The sequence below is a fragment of the Cebus imitator genome, unplaced genomic scaffold, assembly GCF_001604975.1.
Source record: "Cebus imitator isolate Cc_AM_T3 unplaced genomic scaffold, Cebus_imitator-1.0 Scaffold254, whole genome shotgun sequence".
NCBI lineage: Eukaryota > Metazoa > Chordata > Mammalia > Primates > Cebidae > Cebus > Cebus imitator.
Genome location: NW_016107569.1, coordinates 3,017,443 through 3,037,294, shown reverse-complemented (window position 1 = coordinate 3,037,294; position 19,852 = coordinate 3,017,443). Strand labels below are relative to the sequence as shown.

At 52.1% G+C, this 19,852-nt stretch overlaps 2 protein-coding genes across 9 annotated transcripts in view; one reads left to right on the top strand and one right to left on the bottom strand.

Annotated features, from left to right (window-relative positions):
• KYAT1 (kynurenine aminotransferase 1) overlaps positions 1-9,671 on the bottom strand; it is a 38,114-nt gene extending 28,443 nt beyond the window's left edge. For 3 of the 6 annotated variants that reach the window (XM_017499141.2, XM_037728067.1, XM_037728068.1), the window contains exon 1: positions 9,001-9,072. The gene's annotated coding sequence lies outside the window, so the exon portion shown is untranslated. Of the gene's footprint in view, positions 1-9,000; positions 9,216-9,599 lie in introns of those variants that run through there. The other 3 variants (XM_037728066.1, XM_017499142.2, XM_037728069.1) reach the window with 3 other exon arrangements.
• Positions 9,221-19,852, top strand: part of LRRC8A (leucine rich repeat containing 8 VRAC subunit A) — a 38,505-nt gene continuing 27,873 nt past the window's right edge. The window contains exons 1-2 of one of the 3 annotated variants that reach the window (XM_017499140.2): positions 9,221-9,354; positions 12,788-12,894. The gene's annotated coding sequence lies outside the window, so the exon portion shown is untranslated. Of the gene's footprint in view, positions 9,355-10,044; positions 10,131-11,619; positions 12,142-12,787; positions 12,895-19,852 lie in introns of those variants that run through there. The other 2 variants (XM_037728063.1, XM_037728064.1) reach the window with 2 other exon arrangements.

Below are 19,852 nucleotides of genomic sequence, written 5' to 3'. Positions count from 1 at the left end.
AAAAAAAAAAAAAAAAAGTATTTTTTAAAAATACTTTTTAAAAAAGTAAAAAAGACTGGTAATTTTTAAAAAGACAGGTTGAAGAACAATGTAATCCCATAACCCTATTTACATGTTTTAAATTGTAGAGACAGGCTGGCCATGATGACTCACACCTGTAATCCCAGCACTTCAGGAGGCCAAGTCAGGTGGATTGCTTGAGCTCAGGAGTTCAAGACCACCCTGGGCAACATGGTGAAATCTCATCTCTACAAAAGATACAAAAGATTAGCTGACCATGCTGGCATGTGTCTGTAGTCCCAGCTACTAGGGAAGCTGAGGTGGGAGGATTGCTTGAGCCCAGGAGGCTGAGGATGCAGTAAGCCAAGATCACGCCACTGTACTCCGGCTTGGGAGACAGCGTGAGACCTTATCCTGAAACAAAACAAAAACAAACAAATGAAAACGCAGGATGAAGAACAACATAACTTCATGTGCACTTTTTTAAATTGTAGAGAAAGCTGGACGTGGTGGCTCACACCTGTAATCCCAGCACTTTGAGAGGCCAACGCAGGATTTCCAGACCAGCCTGGGAAACATAGCAAGACCTTGTCTCTACAAATAATTTTTTAAAAATTAGCTTGGGGTGGTGGCATATGCCTGTGGTCCCAGCTACTCGGGAGGCTCAGCTGGGAGTATCACTTGAGCCCAGGCGGTCAAGGCTGCAGTGAGCCACGATCGCACCGCTGCATTCCAGTCTGTGTGACAGAGTGAGATCCTGTCTCAAGAAATAAATAAACAAAATAAATTGTGGATAGATACATATGTGAGAATGCATACATATACATATGCATACACGTACATATTCAGGTAGTCTTTACTTTCCATAGTAGTATAGGACTTTAAAAATGGCCATGCTGGGGCCAGGCACGGTGATTCACGCCTGTAATCCCAGGACTTTGGGAGGCTGAAGTGGGCAGATCATTTGAGGTCAGGAGTTTGAGACCAGGCTGGCCAACCTGGTGAAATCCCATCTCTACTAAAATTACCAAAAAATTTAGCTGGGTGTGGTGGCAGGCGCCTGTAATCCCATCCCAGCGACTTGGGAGGCTGAAGCAGGAGAACTGCTTGAACCCGGGAGGCAGAGCTTGCAGGGAGTGGCACAGCACTCCAGTCTGCGTAACAGAGCGAGACTCTGTCTCAAAAAGAAAAAAAAAACTAGAAATAAATACAAATACAAAAAATTTGCTGGGCATGGTGATGCACACCTGTAATCCCAGCTACATGGGAGGCTGAGGCAGGAGAATCACTTCAACCTGGCAGGTGGAGGTTGCAGTGAGCAGAGATCACATCACTGCACTCCAGCCTAGGTGACAGAGCAAATCTCTGTCTCAAAAAAAAAAAAAAAAGAATCGTCTGAACTGAACAATGCTGCAGTCTTCCAGTGGTTTAATTTATGATACAGAATAAGCATTTCTTCTATGTTTGTTCCGAAGGCTGAAGTGCCATGGCATAATCTCGGATCACTGCAGCCTCAACCTACTGGGCTCAGGAAATCCTTCCATCTCATCCTCCTGAGTAGCTGAGACAGTAAGTATGAACCACCATGCTTCGCTATTTATTTTTATTTTATTTTTTGTAGAGATGGGGATCTCACTATGTTACTCAGGCTGGTGTTGAACTCCTGGCATCAAGCAATTGTCCTGCCTTCGCTCCCAAAGCACTGAGATTACAGGTGGGAGCCACCGCACCTGGCATCTTCTGTGTCTTAGTGAATACAAGTCATCCTTAGTCATCCTTTGTGCTTTTAGTGTTGTGAAATACCTCTGGGAGTTTCTTTTTTCTTTTTGTGAGATAAGAGTCTTGCTCTGTCAGCCAGACTGGAGTGCAGTGGTGCAATCTTGGCTCACTACAACCTCTGCCTCCTGGGTTCAAGGGATTCTCCTGCCTCAGCCTCCCGAGTAGCTGGGATTACAGGCATGCGCCACCATTCCGGGCTAATTTTGTATTTTTAGAAGAGAAGGGTTTTTTCCATGTTGGTCAGGCTGGTATCGAACTCCTGACCAGGTGATCAGGAGTTCAGGTGATCCACCCGCCTTGGCCTCCCAAAGTGCTAGGATTACAGGCATGATCCACCACGCCCAGCCCAGGGATGCGGTTTCACCATGTTGCCAGGCTGGTCTGGAACTCCTGAACTCAAGTGATCCGCCCACCTTGGCCTCCCAAAGTGTCGGGATCACAGGCATGAGCCACTGTGCCTGGCCCAGGGAGTTCCTTTAATTTAAGTGAAGCTTTTGCTGATGTTATTTCCTCTGGGTCATCATCTTTTTCTTTAGAACCACCTTCCTCATTTATGTTGGTAAGTTTGCCTTCACGAAGTTTCTCTGGCAGCAGATCTCAAGTTTCACAAACAGTGAACAGCTACAGAGTTGACATCCCCACAGCTAACTATTTCTTTCATTATTCCATTTATGATCCATTTGTTTATTTGTTTGTTTTTTGGTTTTTGGTTTTGAGATGAGTCTTATTCTGTCGTCCACGCTGGAGTACAGCGGCGCGATCTCGGTTCACTGGCGGGGTGGTTCACGCCTGTAATCCCAGCACTTTGGGAAGCTGAGGTGGGAGGATCACCTGAGGTCAGGAGTTTGAGACCAGCCTGGCCAACATGGCGAAACCCTGTCTCTACTAAAAATACAAAAATTAGCTGGGTGTGGTCGTGGGCACCTGTAATCTCAGCTATTCAGGAGGCTGAGGCAGGAGAATCACTTGAACCTGGAAGGCAGAATTTACTGTAAGCCAAGATTGTGCCACTGCACTCCAGCCTGGGTGACAGAGCAAGACTCCATCTCAAGAAAAAAAAAATCTGTGTGAGAACTGCTGCAATGGAGGCAGCTCAGGTGCTCTGGCAGCACGGAGGAGGCCCAGCACCACCAGGGCTGTGGACCATTCCCGTGCCCTAGACTCTTCTGGGGGAGCTCCGAGGCATCTAAGATCTGAGGCCTCCCTGCTGCCAGGCCAGGCAGGCCAGGGGCTGAGGGCCAGTGGGCTGTGCCCTCCTCTGACACACACCTCCATCAGCCTGGGCAGCTACTGGCCATTTGCTTGGCCTGAAGGCAGTGGATGACCCCTGGGCACCTGGAATGCGTCAGTGATGCATTCCAGGGGCTAATGTCAATAACCCAGGGGCTGATGTCAGCTATGCCACTGTCCCCCAACTCCAACTGGACCGGCTCTGCCCAGCAGGTGTGGTAACGCTGGACAAAGTCCAAAGCCTCCTCAGTCTGGCCTTTGGAGCTGGCCTGAATCCAGCCTTGGCAGCCTCCACCTTCCCTCCCTTTACTCTTTTTTTATAGATAGGGTCTTGCATTGTCACCCAGAAGCCTCAAACTCCTGAGCTCAAGTGATCCTCCTGCCTCAGCCTCCTGAGTAGCTGGAGTTATAGGTGCATGCCACCACCTTGGCTCTCAAATCCTTTGCTTTTTTTTTTTTTTTTTTTTTAAAGATACGGGATCTCCCTATGTTGCCCAGGCTGGTCTTGAACTCATGGGCTCAAGTGATCTTCCCACGTCGGCCTCCTAAAGTGCTAGGATTATAGCCTGTATTACAGGCATGAGCCACTTCGTCCAGTCATCCTCTGTTTCTGTTTTCTGAGACAGAGTCTCTCTCTGTTACCCTGTCACCCAGGCTGGAGTGCAGTGGCACAATCTAGGCTCACTGCAACCTCCATCTCCCGGGTTCAAGTGATTCTCCTGCCTCAGTCTTCCAAGTGGCTGGGATCACAAGCACCTATCATCATGCCTGGCTAATTTTTGTATTTCTGTAGAGACGGGGTTTCACCATGTTGGCCAGGCTGGTCTTGAACTCCTGATCACAGGTGATTCGCCTGCCTCAGCCTCCCAAAGTGCTGGGATTACAGGTGTGAGCCACCACACTTGGCCTGCTTTTGAATAGATGTTGCCCACCTTCACTCAAGTTGTTTCCCCTGCCTGGCATATCCTTCAATCCAAAACCCCTGGCAGGGCTGAGCCCCACCTGTGCCTCCTCTCCGAAGCTTCTGTGTCCACCCAGGCCCTTTGCTGAACTCAGAGAGCACCTACCTGTGCCTGACGCCCCCCAACCCTGTGCTAAATTCTCTAATCCTCACCACAGCTGATTAGGACGGTATTATTGCCTCTATTTTCCTCAAGAGGAGAACAAGGAAAGCTCATCCCGCCTAGAGAGCTCCAGCTGTGATTCAAACCCTGGCTTGCCTGTTTCCAAAGTCCCAATTCTGTCCCCCGAAATCTTCTCTCAGGAGGTGGGTGCTGCAGCTGACCATCAGCCCCTCAGGGACAGAAGCCATGCCTTGTCCAACTCCACCTTGCATGGCTGCTTCCAACGGCAGGCAAGGTGACCCTGGCTTCCCAGGCTGGCCCCATGCCACATCACTCAAGTAAATGACAAGATTTGGTTCTGGAGCTTCTCAATAGGGGCACATTTAGAATTGGAGGTGAGTCAGTTCATCACTGGGGAGAGCTATCCTTGAAGGATGTTTAGCATGCCTGGGTTTAAAATGCCAGGAGACTCCCAGTTACTAGTACAACACACATCATGGCACCTCTAGAGAAGGGGTACGGGATAGGTGATACTGTGCCCGGGAAGACCAGTCTACTACACGAACAACCACGGAAGACCAAAGCTTGGACTTGGATCAGATGGTCCCAGCTCCAACTAGCTATGGGACCTTGATCATGCCAGAGTGTGGAAACTTGGAGGCTCAGCTTTCTCATCTGCACAATGGGGGTGATAAGAATCCACAGAGAGTATACTGTGGGTCCTGGCTCATAGCCGCCTGTCAATGACAAGTTACTTTTTTTTTTTTCGAGACAGTTGTGCTCTATTGCCCAGGCTGGAGTGCAGTGGCACAATCTCGGCTCACTGCAACCTCTGCCTCCCAGATTCAAGTGATTCTTGTGCCTCAGCCTCCCGAGTAGCTGTGACCACAGGCATGGGCCACCACGCCCAGCTAATTTTTGCATTTTTGGTAGAGACGGGGTTTTACCATGTTGCCCAGGTTGGTCTTGAACTCCTGAGCTCAAGCGATCCTCCCACCTCAGCCTTCCAAATTTCTGGGATTACAGGGGTGAGCCTCCGCTCTGGCCAACAAGCTATTAACATTTAAACCTACAAGGCTTTCCATAGTAACCAAGCAAAAGGAAAAAATCTCTTATTATAAAGTAAATCCTAGTTTTTTTTTTTTTTTTTTTTTTTAGACAGAGTTTCGCTCTTGTTACCCAGGCTGGAGTGCAATGGCGCGATCTCGGCTCACTGCAACCTCCGCCTCCTGGGTTCAGGCAATTCTCCTGCCTCAGCCTCCTGAGTAGCTGGGATTACAGGCACGTGCCACCATGCCCAGCTCATTTTTTGTAGTTTTAGTAGAGACAGGGTTTCACCATGTTGACCAGGATGGTCTCGATCTGTTGACCTCGTGATCCACCCGCCTCGGGCTCCCAAAGTGCTGGGATTACAGGCTTGAGCCACCGCGCCCGGCCCTAGTTTTTTTTTGATAGATAAAAACAGTCTCCCAAAGACAAATGTTTGGTGACATTCTGTTGAGAGTCAATGTTTACCCGGAAAGAGCGGCCTGTCTGAGGAGCTCGAACAATCACAGCACCACACACAGTCCCCTTGAGCTTAGGAATTGGCAGAGGAGACAGAAACCACTTCTGGGAGTCCAGACTACAGGGTTCAGGCTGGAGGGGCTGGTGGAAGACCCTGAGTGAGACAAACAGTGGGTATCCTGCCACTTACTCCTCCTGGCACAGGACCCAGGTTCAAAACCGCAATCTCACTCAGCTTTGTACATTAAAGGAACCCACAACAGACAGGCAGATAGCCTGGCAGGAACCCTAGAGAAGGTGGCATCAGATTTATTTTTATTTGTATTTTTGAGACATAGTCTCGCTCTGTTGTCAGGCTGGAGTGCAGTGGCATGATTTCAGCTCACTGCAACCTCTGACACCCTTGTTCAAGCGATTCTCCTGCCTCAGCCTCCTGAGTAGCTGGGATTATAGGCACGTGCCACCATGCCCAACTAATTGTTGTATTTTTAGTAGAGACAGGATTTTACCATGTTGGCCAGGATAGTCTCGATCTCCTGACCTCGTAATCCACCCGCCAAGGCCTCCCTAAGTGCTAGGATTACAGATGTGAGCCACCGCGACCCACCAAGAAGGTGGCATCAGTTTACAGGTGGGGAAATTGAGGCTTAGAGAGGGGAAATGACTTACCCAAAGTCCCAAAAAAGCACTAGGAGGCCTCAGCTGCAAGCCAGGGAATGAGGGCATAGATGAGCGTGTTAGAAATTATGCAGGGAACGGGCAGTGCCATCCAGGAGTGGGATGTGGTCCCACGTCTGTTCTGGCAGGAGTTGTTACAGTGACTGCCTCATGGCTGTGAATGCGCCTGTCTTCCTTTATCACCCCCACCTGGATTATAAAATCAGGAACCCTCGTCTTTGGAGCTTGGAGAGGTTAGTTGTGGAGCTCGGGTGTTTGGCACCTAATGGAGGTCTTCTCCAGGAGGAAAGATTCCTGCTGAAGCCAGACTGAATGGGTCTAACTTGCATATTCTCCAATCCTGTCAGTCACCCTCAGTTTCCTAGCGGACCCCAAGGCCAAGTCCAGGGTGGGTGCCCATCTCTGCTTGAGTCTCCAGCCCCATCATTTCTCCTTCCAGTCATCCTACAAATTCCGGTCACATTGAAAGTCCCTTCCTTTCTGACCCCACGAAGCTAAGCCATGTGTCCGGGCTCTGAGCCTCAAGACACTCAGCACAGGGGCGCTCAACTCCCAGGACAGGAACTTCATGTTTAACCTGCTCTCCACCAGATCCTCAGCCTCTGGCATCTTACCCAGCACACAGTAGGTCCCCAAAGCATTAGCACAGATGATCCCAGGAAGCTGAGGGAGAGGCCCAGGAGCCCAACAGCCTTCCTAGGGAGGAAGGGAGACCGGTAGGAGCCCACTTCAGGCAACTTTCTTAATCACTCTGCCTCACTTATCTGTAAAATGAGGCTCATCTGCGTGTAAAGTACAAAGTATAATACATGGGAACAGTCACAAGATCCGTCATCTTCATAGCACCTATTATGATCTGAAATTAAATTATTTATTGAGTTACTTGTTTTCTGATTTATCTTCCCCTTCTAAAATGTAAGCTCCTGACTACCATCTCCACAATGTCCAGAATAATGACCGAATGAATGCATATTTATCAAAAGAATGAATATTACCTGTGACATTTCAACCCCCACCCCCCACTTTGTTTTTTTTTTTTTTGGAGTCTTGGGAATCTACTGTCCTGGTTCTCTGCTCAGTCCCCTTTTTGAACCGGCGAATGGGCGAATTCCCATGGCTCCAATCACCATCCAACTCTACAACAGTGCCCAGCCTAGGGTGGAGGGGGCCTTTGCTCCCCAACCCCAGCCGCTATGCTCCTCCACCCACAACCTCCACCCCCCCNGTCTTGCTCTGTCGCCCAAGTTGGAGTGATCTTGACTCACTGCAACCTCTGCCTCCTGGGTTCCAGTGAGTCTCCTGCCTCAGCCTCCTGAGTAGCTGGGACTACAGGCACATGCCACCACACCTGGCTAATTTTTATTTTTTAGTAGAAATGGAGTTTCACCATATTGGCCAGGCTGGTCTTGAACTCCTGACCTTGTGATCCGCCCACCTCAGCCTCCCAAAGTGCTGGGATTACAGGTGTGAGCCACTACCCCTGGCTGATATTTCACCCCATTTTAGGCTGTTACTTTCCTCTTTATTCACTAACCCTCAAAAATTGGGCTAAAAATCCTCAGTCTACAACTGTGGCTCTGGTTGTTCATTTTACAGGTGGGAACATGGTGGCCTATGGAGTACCTGCCAGGCCCACAGTCCACAGGTTGGAGAGGCAACCAGGCCCTGGACTTTAAGCTTGGGCTCTGACCTTCAATGTTTGCTTTTCACACTACACATCATGTCAATAAATAGTTACTGGACGCCTCTTGAGTGCCAGACCCGAGACGGTGGTTGCATGACTTGACAACAAAAAAGCTTCTTAGTTGGGAGGATAAGTTAGATGATGAGCATTAGTGTAAAATCGCCCAGGGCTCAAATTCCAGCTTCTCCACTTCCTGGCTATGATATTGCTAAGTTTCCTAACCTCTCTAAGGTTCTTTTCTCTTCTATTAAAAGGGAAAAATAAGACCTCCCATCAGGAGAGGTGAAACTAGGCATTGGCTTAACATGTGATGGATGGGAGCCGTGACTGTCTTCATCATCTTATTTTTAATGATCTATCTGTGCACATGGTAGTAAATTTCTCTAAATTTCTCACCCTGGCCCAGGTACCCAGCACCCCTGTTCTCCTGTCCCAGGCAACCACAATTAACAACTTCTTGTGCATCTTGTCAGACAGCTGGCGTGCACACCCGCAGATACCCCCACCCTCATGCGTCCTTCTGGGCAAACGATAGCACCCATCAACGCTGTTTTTCCGTTCCTTCCTTTTTTCATCTAAGGTATCTTAGAAATCACTCTATATTAGTGCATATTGAACATTTTCCGTCTTAAAGAGCTACACAACATTCCATTGCATGGATTATTTTTTAATTTGGTTGCCGTTACTGTTATCAGCCAGGGAATTTGAGAGGACCCACAGGGATCCATGGAGCTGCAGAGCTGGAGTCCGGGGATCCAGTTCCAACCCCAGATCTGCCCAGAATTCGCTGTTGCCTCGAGTGTCATCTCCACTGGCGCGATCGTGGGAGGGGGATTTGGGTGCAGGGAGGACCAGCCCCAGTGTCCGAGCGCGGATCAGCGAGCAGCACGCACAGGTGACTCCCGCGGGCGGCTCAATCATTCTGCTCAGCCACTCCTTTATAATAGCAGCACCAAATTCATTAAGCACTCTGGCACAACCAAGATCGGAACCGTTAGCAGGCCCTCTCAGCCTCTACACCCAACCTCCGGGCAGCGACGCTCCGACACAGCTACTTACCCCCGCCTGGGACGTTTCACCTCTTGTTCCCAAGTACACTCGGTAGGTTGCAGCAGTCCCTGTCCCTTTAAGGGGGTCGAGTCCGGGCTCCGCTACTTCCGCCCCGAAGTAACAGGGCGCTGGCGTAGGGGTGAGAACGGGTGAAGGCTCAGAGAGATTCCCCTCATAAACATGGCGACGCCCTGGCCGCCGCGTTCGCGCCCGGCGGTGACGTCACTTCCGGGGCGGAGGAGCCTGAGTGGTGCAGTGAGGGACAAACAAAAGGAGGCGCCGGAGCAGCGCTGCGGCCGGCGGCGGGACTAAGCGGCCGGGGCCTAGGGCTGCCTGCTGGGCGGCCGGGCGCGGCGAGTCCAGGTGAGTGGATGGGGTGGGGACAGGGGCGCGAGCTGTCACCTCTCGAAACCCACTCACACACTCCCCCGGCCAGTTGCCCGGCCCCGGGCGCCCGGGGCATCTGGGGCTCTGTCTCGGGGCCGGCCCCCTGGGGGCCTCCCGCGGTGTTCGACCTAACTCCGGACTTCCCCGTGCCCGGGGTCTCCGGGGCCCCACCCTCTCCCCGGCTCCGCGGCGCGCGAGCCCCCTCCCAGGCACCCCCGTGCCTCCTTGTGCTCCAGAAACTAGGAGTTTCCGCCTCGGCTCCCCTGTGTCCCCTTGTCATCCCCTGGGTCCCCCCAAATCCTCACCCCTCCACACACACTCTCCCCTTCCTAGAGGTTCCACCTCTGGGTTCTCTCCTTGCCATTTCTTTTTCAAAGATTTCCGTAGCTGTCTTCTCGCAGAGTTCCTGGCCCCCCCTTGCACCCCTCCTTCGTCTTGTTCCGGTGGGGACAGTGCCCTGACTTGGGGGCAAGATCCCCGGTTTGGCCCTTGGGGTCTGTCTGGGATGGGATATCTCGGAAGAGTGGTCCGGAATCTAAGACCCCAGACCCTGTCCCAGTCCTGAGCATCCAGGTTGGCCCGAGGGCCAGATCCAGTGAGGTTTGGGCCTGGTCCAGCCCTAGGTGAGCTGGAGACTCAGCAAACTGGGCTCCCAGGCTGAAGGGACATAGCTGGGGCTCTTGGAGTTCATGATGATTCTGCTGCTTTCGCCGACTGCTTCTTCCTCTAGATCTGGACTGGAGTGAACCGAGGTCTGCCGGTTCTCAGCTGATAAGGATTGTTGCCTTTTTTGGGAAGGAGAGCTGGGTCAGGGGTTATCTGGTAGCCGCCTCCTGATGGAGACTTGGCTGGAAGGGTGGGTGGTTCCTGGGTGAGCCACAATTCCACTGACTCCTCTTCCCCTGTCCTACCTCAGGAAGCCTTTTGAAAATGAGGTGTGGAGGGGGAGCACCTGGTGACAGGAAGGGAATTGGGGGAGCCCCAAGTTCCCAAGGGCCTCTTCTACCTCTTCTGTTAGTACTCTTAACCCCTGTCAAACTGTATTCTGCCCTTTGGAGCAGACTAACTGGCAGACAGACAGACTGGAGGAAGAGGGAGGAGATCGGCTGTTGCTGATACTTCCTGTGGAGGGGAAGGGGCACTGGGAGTTTGTTCAGAGCAACTGGGCAGTGCTGATTGCTCAGTCTCACTGATGTTGCTTCCATGAAGGTCAGGTCTTCCTCTGGCTCATGAAGGGAGGCAAGGACAGATGATGACTTGTGCTGGAGTACCGGCTATTGTGGACATGCCAGGGATGAGTGACTGGTCTCTGCTTCCTTGTTTTCCTGGTCTCAGGGCTTCTTTGGATGGGGTCTGATGCTCCCCACCTTCTAGGGACCATGGGGTACAGAGCAGGGGGTGCAGGAAAGGTTTGTGACTTCCCCCGAGAACTTGACTAGATGAGGTGATTCTCCATCCCTTAGGCACACCACTAGGAAGCTATTTCCTTTGCAAACTTTGAGTGGCCTTTCTGGACTTCAGAGGGTCCTGGGGATCACTCCCGTGGGTCAGAACTCAGGCAAGTGGCCAGACCTTGGGTTGCTGCCTGGCTTGGCCTGGACCTTGCCTATAGGAGCTGGAGGGAAATCAGCCTGGTTCCTGACTTCCTCCCCTTAGAGTAGAGGTAATTCCAGGTTTTCACATGGAGAAACTGAGGCACACACTGATGGGCCAAGACCTCTTGAGGATTCAGGTAGGATGGACGTAGGGCTCTAGAGCCCAACACACTATCCTTCCATGCCTTGACTCATTCATTCATTCATTCAGCCATCCTTTAAAAAGTGCCCATCTTGGGCCTGGAGTGGCTGGGAAAACATAGCCCCGGCCTTCTGAGAACTGCAATCTGGGAGGAGAGGCATACCGGAAGACACATAAGTTCTGATACACTGTGGCCACCATTACAGAGGCAGCCCAGAGGAAGAAGGAATTAGCTCTGGGTGGTTATGTAGGTGATGGTTGGGGTATGCTTCCTGGAAGAGGAGGGACTAGAATTATCAGTGACAGACAGTCCAGGGGCTCAAGTTCTGGACCTGGCTCTGCCATGGGCAGGTGATTGGACTGCTGAGCCTCAGTGGGTGCCCTATCCTTGACACGGAGGGTAGAGTGAGGTAGAGATTGGCTTGGATGGCCTCTGTGCCTAGATAGCTGTAGGTGCTTTACTGCCTAGTCACCACTACCTTGTGTAGAATTGAGGGGTTATCGACCTACCTCTAGCGGTGGCAGAGACCATCTTCCACGTCTGTCCTCCCAGCACAGGGCTTGGAACTCAGTCAGTGTAGTAAAGACCCAATGGTAGAAATGATGGAAACACAGCTATCCCTCCTAGATCGGTCCAGGTGTCTTTGTGTACCCCTGCCATCCTCCTTCCTGGTTAACTCCTGCCAATCCTTTGGCTCTCTCCGGTGGCTGAGCCACTCTCCCGGCTCCTGGCTCCTGATACTTATGTTGTAGTGATCACACCTCTCTCTCCACCTTGACACTCCCACTCACAGTTCTGCACAGAGTGCCTGGCACGTACGGAGTCGGTGCTCGTTGGTGGCTGGCTGACTGTCAGAGATGATGGGTGGATTTGATGTTTGAGTTGGAATCTGGGCAGAGGCTGGACTCTGCTTGTCCCAGCCACCCCACTGTGGCTCATCTCTTGCCACTTCCCCCCTCTGGCTCTGGATCTAGCCATGCCAAGCCCCAAAGCCTTCTCCGGATGCCATGACCTCTCTCCTCCAGGTAAACGTGTGCTGTTTCTCCTGCCTGGAATGCTTTTTCCAGCTCCTACTCTTAGGAGTCCACTCAGACAACTCCTCCTCCAGAAAGCCTTCTCTGACCCTGCTAGTCTGGATCTAGTGCTTCTCCTGGCTTCCCTACAGCAGAGCCCTGAGCTGTCAGACTGTCGCTGTTGACTTGGCACCTCCTCAGTAGACCAGGTTCTGGAGGGAGGTGCTCTGTCAGAACCTTTTTTTGCTTCCTGGGCGCAGTGGCTCACACCTGTAATCCCAGCACTTCGGGAGGCCGAGGCAGGCAGATTGCTGGAGGTCAGGAGTTTGAGAGCAGCCTGGCCAATGTGGTGAAACCCCGTCTCTACTAAAAAGAAAAAAAGTAGCTGGGCCTGGTGGTGCATGCCTGAAATCCCATCTACTCGGAAGGCTGAGGCAGGAGAATCACTTGGACCCAGGAGACTGAGGTTGCAGTGAATTAAGGTTGCACCACTGCACTCCAGCCTGTGACTCTTGTCTCAAAAAAATCCTCTTTTGTCACCCCAGAGCCCAGCCAAGGGCCTGGTACCAAGCAGGCTCTCAGCAGGTGCTGGCAGCGCAGCAGGTAACTGCGACAGTCACACATGTGCCTACTGACAGCAGCTCTCGCTTCCTTGCAGGGAGGCAGCGTCCATGGAGCAAAAGGAATGCCAGGACCCTGCCCAGGCCGACGCAGGCCAGCCTCAGCACCAACAGCCGACGCGCAGATAGCAGAGCCGTCCCTGGGGTAAGGACTGGGCCCCCCTCCATCTAGGCCAGCTCTAGCTCCGGTCAAGTGCCCTTCCCAGCCTGGGGAGCAAAGGGCAACATCTCCATTCCCACAGTCCTTTGCTGTTCTTGCTGTAGGTACAGGGCAGAGGGGCAGACAGCAGAATTACCCTCTTTCTCCTTCTCCCGCTGAGCAATGCCTGCTTGCTGCACTCACTGAATGCTGAGTTGTTTCATCGCAAACCTCTGTTTTGTCTCCTTCACCCCATGTCTTATCAGTCCGGGTTGCTAATGCAGCCTCATGACCACATTTCCCAAAAAGTGTGGACCATGTTTCCCAAGTGTGTTCTGTGAGACACCAGTTTCTTTGGTCACAGAGGTTTGGTAATTCTGGGAAACAAAGACTTCTTGTTATCCTTGCCACAGGACTTATCAGAGCCTTGAATGGATTGAGCTGACCATGATAACGGAACTAGCGAGTCATGTTTCTCCACTTATTTGAACATATAGACATCTTTGGGGACTGGGATTTCTTGGCCTGTGCTTTGGAAAACAGTTCCCAGAGGCAGGAGAGCGCACTGATTACGAACTGCCGTCGGACCTGGGTTTGAGTTTTGGCTGTCATGTGTTTGCTGAGTGACTGTGGGCCAGTCCTTGTACCTCTCTGAGTCTTGGTTTCCTCATTCTTTTTTTTTTTTTTTTTGAGATAGAGTCTCGCTTTGTTACCTGGGCTGGAGTGCAGTGGCGTGATATTGGTTCATTGCCACCTCTGCCTCCTGGATTCAAGTGTTTCTCCTGCCTCAGCCTCCCAAGTAGCAGGGACGACAGTGCCCACCACCACGCCTGGCTAATTTTTGTATTTTTAGTAGAAACGGCATTTCACCATAGTGGCCAGGCTGGTCTCAAACTCCCGACCTCAGGTGATCCACCCACCTTAGCTTCCCAAAGTGTTGGGATTACAGGTATGAGCCACCGCGACCGGCCAGTTTCCTCATTCTATAAAAAAGATAATCTTGGCTGGGCATGGTGGTGCACGCCTGTAAACCAAGGCAGGCGAATCACCTGAGGTAGGGAGTTGGAGACCAGCCTGACCAACATGGAGAAACCCCAGCTCTACTAAAAATACAAAATTAGCCAGGCATGGTGGTGCATGCCTGTATTCCCAGCTACTCAGGAGGCCGAGGCAGGAGAATCACTTAAACCAGGGAGGCGGAGGTTGTGGTGAGCCAAGATGGCATCACTGCACTCCAGCCTGGGCAGCAAGAGTAAAACTCAGTCTCAAAAAAAAAAAAAAGTTAATCTTACCACTTACCTCCCTTTAGGACATTTGGAGGATTAAATATGTTGACGTAGAGCAGGTGTTTGGCAGAGCGCATGTCCTAGAAGGCAGTCCCCAGTCCTGGGTGGTGTGTGTATAGACAGCTGTATAATTTGTAAAACACTCAGGTCAGTGATCTCATTTGACCATTCGAGGATGCTTCGGCAGTGGCCATTATCCCTAGTTTACAGATGTGGAAACTGAGGATCAGAGTGGGGAAACAACTTGCCCAGACTCATCTGTAAAGAAAGCAAGGACATTCGGCTTGACTCCAGACTCTGGAATCCTGGGCCAGGGTCCTTTGTTCTCTGCCCTGAGTCCTCCCTGCCTTTGCCTCTCCCCTCAGTTTTTTTGTGAGAAGGAAGGCCTGAGTCTCCCAGCCTGGATTTTAAAAGAAATAGACATTTTTTTTTGTAATTACCAACATAGTTGCATATTCATCATATGTTTTTATACTTTTGGATATTTCTGGGGGACAGGGTCTCACTCTGTTGCCCAGGCTGGAGTGCACTGGCACCATCATGGCTCATTGCAGGATCTTCGAGGCTTCAGCGATCCTCCTGCCTCAGCCTCCCAAGTAGCTGGGACTACAGGCGTGCACCACTGCACCTAGCTAATATTTATTTATTTATTTACTGTAGAGATTGAGCCTCTCTACATTACCCAGGCTGGTCTCAAACTCCTGGGCTCATGAGATCCTCCTACCTGAGCCTCCCAAAGCGCTGGGATTACTGGTGTGAGCCACCATGCCAGGCCTGTTTGGCTTTTTAATGTTACATAGGAAATGAGTCTCCCCTGATATCCATCTTCAGAGGTGTGAATGGGAAGGGGTACATTCTTCCACGTCTGTTATTACCATTTGCTTATTTTTATAAAAATCTGGTCATGTTTGAGTTGCTGATTCTCAGCTTGCTTTTGTTTCATTTAACGATATCCCCTAGATCTCTTTCCCATGCAAGAAGTAGAGAGAGCTGTTGTGTGGTCCTGGCAGAATGTGCACCCTTGAGCCCCCGGGCCCCTCCCCATCACATGCTGGGTGTTTTGAGCTGTTTGGCCATTTACAGCCGCGGAGGGAGGTGGGAAATGCCTGGTGTGTGATTGTGTCGACTCTCCTGTTTATGGGATAAGGTCAGCCAACTCCTGGCTCTGCCCTGTAGGAGTTTCCTGTTGGTTTTGAGGAACTCTGTCCCCTGGAGAGGGGAGGCCTGAGCTGTAGTCCTTCATGCTGGGCAGCACTGAGCAGGAAGCAGCAGGTCCTGCTTGTCAGATCATAATTCCTCTTCTTTGTTAGGGTTGGTGTGGAGTGAACCACAGGGGCTGGCCTGAGGGGCTTTGGCCTCCACCTGCCATCTGGGTTTGGGACACACACACGAATTGAGCTGAGTCAAATTGAGTTTGAGCCATTGTGTTCTCCTGAGTTCAGACCTTCCTGATCCCTCAGGAACAAACAGACCCTAACTCAGTTACCCTTGCTGTACCTGGAGGAAGCCTTGGTTGTGGTCCTTTTGGAATGCTCCTTTCAAGTTTTACCCCTGACAGTGGTGAGGAGCAGGAGGACGGCCCACCCTGCCCCCTGGGTCCAAAGATGCCCTTTTGGAACATAGCTGAAGGGTTTGGGCAAGGCGACTGTACAGGCATGGCAGCCTTGTTTTGCAGGGCTGCTAAAGCATCTGGCATGATCGCGCTGGGAGCGAGGTCTGTGCTGGAGCTCCTGACGTGTCACCTGTGCTTTTCAGGTACACTGTCCTGTCGCTCTCCCTCCCCCATGTCACTTCCTCTGTTCTTTCCCGGAAGTCTCTTTTCTCTCCCACATGCCACATGAGAGCCATGGAGCCAGCCCCTCCGCAGATGGTGCCCTGCTCCCCTTCTCAGTAGCACCTTCACAGCCCGTGGTCATCCTCCGCGCCATGTCTCAATGCCAGGTGGTGTGCTGGGACACTGAACACATTTGCCCATCTTACCTTCGCCACAGCCTTGTGTGTGAGATCACTTTACCATTTTTCAGACCAAGGCCCAGAGGGACGAAGTCTCTGGCCCAGTTATACAATGTACATGTGGCAAAGCTAGGACTTGAACCCAGGTTGGTATTGCTTGGCAGCCAGGGCTCTTTCTACTTCACCCTCTGTTGCTTCCTTTTCTCAAGTTCCCAGGCTTCTGGGGGCCCTCAGAGTCACCTGGGAGCTTGTTTAAAATGCTGTTCCCCTGGGCCCACCACTACAGACCTGCAGAGTCTGCCCTGGAAGGTTGGGCCCAGGAATCTGCACTGTGAAGAAGCTTCCCCAGCAGTTGTGAGGCTTGTGGGCTACAAACCACGCTAAGAAACACTGACCAGAGGCCACTCTTTTGCCTTAGTCCCCGTCGTCTCCTGCAGAACTCATGTCCTCAGTGTGGAAGCAGGGCTGAGCTCCCCACAGGATGGGGGCTGGACAGTTGCTTTTTACTGGCTTCACTGTGTGTGAGTATGTATGTGTGTGTGTGTGTGTGTATGTGTGTGAGTGTGTGTGTGAGTATGTGTGTTGGGAAGGCGAGGGGCTTAACCTTCTTCCTTAAGGACGTGCGGGGCTGAGGTTTCTAGAAGGGCTTTTACTCCCAGCCACAAATGTTCCCTGCTGTCTTCCAGATGCGCTTCTATTGCGTCTTGCATCTCGCAGCAAGTTCGTCTACATCTAAACGTCTCTTGAGGGCTTAAAACCTCAAAATTAAATTGCTTGCTGCAATCTAAGCCTCACGCCTAGAGCGACGTTCCACCAGAGTAAAAGTGGCTGTAAAATTCCACGGCTTTCACATGCCACCTAGGTGCCCTCAGAGTGCAGCTGCCAAACCCACGCCCTCTGACGGGCAGTATGACAAATGCATTGACCAGCAGCGGGGGCGGCGAGCGGGAATCCCGGCCCTGTAGGAACACCTCGAATCCCCCAGCTGGCTCCATGGGTCAGGATCCCTGGGGACAGCCCCCTTCCAGCCCAGAGAGTGGGGCACCGGTCAGCTCACCCTCTGTCAGACCCCTCAGTCCCCCTGGCCTGCCTAGGGCATGGCCAGTGCCCAGTCCCCTGGGATCTCAGCAGAAGATGCGTCTGCTGCCTCTCTGGGCTGCTGTTGGCCACGTTTCATAACCTGTCTAGGAAGGCAGTGCTGGTGTTCATAACAGGTTAAGACCTGCAAACCGTGTGTAGCTCTGACTCCGTGTGTAAATATGAGTGTTTGTTAGCTGGACGAGACAGTTCCCACCTGTAATCCCAGCACTTTGGGAGGTGGAGGTGGGAGGATTGCTCAAGCCCAGGAGTTTGAGACTACCCTTGGCAACATAGCGATCTGTCTGTACAAAAATTTTAAAAAGTGGCCAGGCACAGTGGCTCATGGCCGTAATCCCAGCACTTTGGGAGGCTGAAGCGTGTGGATCACAAGATCAGGAGATCAAGACCATTCTGGCTAACATGGTGAAACCCCATCTCTACTTTAAAAAAAAAACAGAAAATTAGCCGGGTGTGGTGGCATGTGCCTGTAGTCCCAGCTACTTGGGAGGCTGAGGCAGGAGAATCACTTGAACCTGGGAGGTGGAAGTTACAGTGAGCGGAGATTGTGTCACTGCACTCTAGCCTAGGTGACAGAGTGAGACTCTTATCTCAAAAAAAAAAAAAAAAAAAAAATTAGTCTGGGTGCAGTGGCTCACACCTGTAATCCCAGCACCTTGGGAGGCCAAGGCCGATGGATCACCTGAGTCAGGAATTCAAAACCAGCCTGGCCAACATAGCGAAGCCCTGTTTCTACTAAAAAATACAAAAATCAGCTGGGTGTGGTGGCACACACCTATAATCCCAGCTATTCAGGAGGCTGAGGCAGAAGAATCACTTGAACCTCGGAGGTGGAGGTTGCAGTGAGCCCAGATTGTGCCACTGCACTCCAGCCTGGGTGACAGAGTGAGACTCCATCTCAAAAAAAGTAGCCAAATGTGGTAACATGTGCCTGTAGTTCCAGCTACTTAGAGGCTGAGACTAGACGATTGCTTGGGCCCAAGAGTTCAAGGTTGCAGTGAGCCATGATCGCACCATTGTGCTCCAGCCTGGGCAACAGAGCAAGATCCTGTCTCAAAAAAAAAAAAAAAAAAAAATGGCCTGCCTTCCAGGCCCTTCTGCCCCCAGGGTCCAGACCCAACAATGCCTTCTGGCCCTAAACCCAGAGCTGGGCCCGCTTCCAGAGCTTCCTTATAGCGGTACCTGTGAGACCAGAGGCATCTGAGTGTGGCCTGTTGGGGTTCCCTGTAGAGCCCCGCTTTCCGTGTACCCCTAAGGTAAAGAGGATGTTATCTCAAGAAGTATCTTCAAGGATCTGGGTCCCGGGGGGTTCCAGGGGGCCCACTTGCCTTTGAGGCAGGTTGGCACAATGGAAAGTCAAGCTTGGAGTGCATCTTCCCAGCCCTTTCTAGCTGTGTGGCCTTGGGCAGGTTACTGAATTTCTCTGGGCCTCAGACATCACACCCATAAAAGAACTGATAAATTCTACCATGATAATAACGTTCCAGAGCCTTACTGTGTGACAGGCATTAGTCCAAAAGCTTTACGTGGACTGCCTCATTCTGTCCTCATCACAATCCTCCGAGGAATAGACTCTTCAGTCCATTTTACAGATGAGGAAACCAGAGCCCAGTGAGGTGAAGGGACTTTCCCACGGTCTTATGGTGGTGAGGTGGGTGCCACCTTGCTGGTTTGCGTGAAGGTTGGGAGATGGGGCAAGGACGTGCTGGGCACTTAGTTGACGTTCAGTAACTGGGTGCTCCTGCTTCAGCCTAGCAGGGCGAGGGCAGGTCCTGAGGCTGCACCTCCAGCCCTACCTGCTGCCTCTCTGTGCTTGGCTCTGGAGCTGCTGGGGGAAGCCCAGGTGGGTGTTCCTCGCCTGTTGCCCTTCTCCCTAGAAGGCAGGCCATGCCCTTTCGAGTTGGCGTGAGGACGAACCTCTTGTTTCTTTTTTTTTTTTTTCTTTTTTTCTTTTTTTGTTTTTTAATCACTTAGGCACATATTCATCAGGTTGAGGACGAACCTGTTTGGGCGCCCAGCCCAGGTGAGATCAGTTTGGAACTGACCCATGCTCCCCTCCCGCTCCAGCCCTGGCGCCCCCTCTTTTCCTCTCCCCAGGAAGTGAGGGTGTGTCCCAAGGCGGGCAGCACCCCCAGCCGGCAGCCTCTGACTCACCCCAGCTGGGTGTGGGGGCCTCCAGGGCAGTGCCCGCCCTGGGGAGAGTGGAGGCTGTGTGTGCCAGACAAGGCTGAGACCTCTCCTCCCCCTCCAGCTCTGGGACAGAGGAAGCACACGACCCATGGACTGTGCTTGGATTCACAGGCTTGGAACCCTCCAGGGACAGGGCCTGTCGAGAGTGGCCCCTTCCCGTTCCCTGGGAGAGCACTGGAGGCCAGCCTTCCCATCCCCGGTACAGGAGGGGTGCCAGCCACCCGCCTCCCCTCCTGCCTGGGAAGTTTTCCCGGCTTGGCCTTGTTTGTGCTTTCACAAAAGGCTCTCTGTGCCCTGTTTACCCGCAGCCCGCCTGCCTGCCGCCCAGGTGTGGAAGCCACGCCAAGGCCCTGAGGGCCCACATGGGGTCTGGAGCATGCTGGGGGTCTCCCTCTGGGACAGACTGGGCAGCTTGTCATTTCTTGACTCCCTTCCCT